The sequence below is a fragment of the Acipenser ruthenus genome, chromosome 3, assembly GCF_902713425.1.
Source record: "Acipenser ruthenus chromosome 3, fAciRut3.2 maternal haplotype, whole genome shotgun sequence".
Taxonomy (NCBI): Eukaryota; Metazoa; Chordata; class Actinopteri; order Acipenseriformes; family Acipenseridae; genus Acipenser; species Acipenser ruthenus.
The window spans coordinates 3909143-3911091 of NC_081191.1; positions in this window are offsets into that span (position 1 = coordinate 3909143).

Here is a 1949-nt window from a genome sequence, read left to right on the forward strand (position 1 = left end):
GTTTTCACATTTCCAAAAGTCACCTTAACAATACAAGGCCCCTCCCGACCATTTTTCCCTCGCTTACCCGCTTCAGATGCCAGATTACAGACGGCCACGTCACACTCCATCGCAGATGGGCATGACCTAGCCTGATGTCCCGGCTGGCGGCACCTAAAACAGGTAGGGGGAAAGGAGGGCACAGTGTTAAATGGTCTGTCCCGCTGCTGGTATGGCAACGGGGCAGGGGCAGCACCTCTACCCCAGCTGGGGGCCAACCTTGGTCTCCATGAAGAGGAGGCAAGGTCGCCCATTGGGGTTGGTGCTCTCGGAGGTCGTTGAACCGGTCCTGGTGGTGGGGTTGGTGGAGCAGAGAGAGGAGGTGGGGCTCGGCCGCTCCGTTGAGATAGCGGGGTGAGTAGCCCGGTCTGGGCGGATACCAGGGAGTCCTCGAAGTCCTCAGCGAGCTTGACTGCCTGTTCCAGGGTGTCGGGGTTGTGGCGCCGTATCCATCCTTGGGTCTCGGCGCCGACCACATGACAAAACTGCTCAATGACGATGGCCTCCCCCATCTGGGCAGTTGTTTTTAGCGCCGGGGTGAGCCAGTGTATCATGTGGTCACAGAGCTTCTGCGCGACCACCCTGGGGCGTACGTTCGGGGACCTCCTGTACTCCCTGAACCTCACTCGGTGCGTTTCCTCCGTAATGTTAAGACGGCGGAGAATAGCCAGCTTTACCAGGTCATATTGAGCGGCGTCGTCATCCCCCATCGCCTGGTAGGCTGCCTGCGCTTCCCCAATCAGGCAGGGTCCCAGCTGGCTTGCCCAGAACTGTCGGGGCCATGACGCGGTGGTAGCCAGCCGCTCAAATGCCACCAGGTATGCCTCTGGATCATCATCCGCCGTCATTTTCTGCGTCCGTGCTTTGGGCGCTCTGAAGCTGCATTCTGCTGATGCTGTGGGAGGTATTGCCAGCCCGACCCTCTCGATCAGCGCAGTGTACCTCTCCTCTCTCCGTCTTTCCTCCACCTCCCGTCTGCTGTCCAGCTGCTCCAGCAGCGCCGACAGTGTTGCGTAGTCCATCCTTACTTCTGACAACCACGTGTGGCAAAGTGGTAATGACGTGCAGGTGAGTGCAGTGCAGAAGAATCACACAGACAAACGTTGGTACAGGTGCAAGGGTGTTTATTTAAATTAATAAATGTCCAGAGCCTCAAGGCAAAACCTGTAACTAATAATAATGCTGGAAGTGATACAGCGGCGTATATCACTTCTCGTTATAATCCTACGGGTTTGACCCGCAACCCCAAAGTCCCGTTCCGACACCCACACTAAACACAAACACAAAGACAGTGCGTGATTCAAGTGCTAAAAGGTGCAAAACAAAAGACAGTTCCAGTAGTGAAAAGGTGAGTGGTGAAGTCCGGGTTTGTCGCTGGCCTGCGGCTGCAGCTCCGGATCGTGCTCAGTAATCTTTAGTGAGACAACAACACACAAGACACACAGTGTTAGAACACAGACACAAAACACTCACGGTCGATCTCACAAACGGGCTCCTTCTTGGTCATATAATTTAACCATATGCAAAGGAACAGATCACTCAAGCCATGCCCCCTATTTATACCCTTGCCCATGACCCCGAGGTTAACGAGCGCATCCGCTCCTCCAGTCCTCGGATGCCACGCCGCTTACCGTCTGGGTCACTGAGCTCGGGTGCCATAGCTCCGCCCCCTTCCGAACTGACCGACTTCCATCTACCCTACGGAATAAATTGTCGTGCCATTTCATTAAGGGTACTCTGTTCCTCGTACACCGTGCTCTCACAGGTCGAAAGGGAGATCTAACACTAAGACTCATTCGATCTCTGTCACACCCATTTACTTCTAACTTAAATTTAAAGGATAAATGAATCATGATGCACATTATCTTTGAAGTCACACACACACAATTTCTCTTTTAGATGCTCTTTAT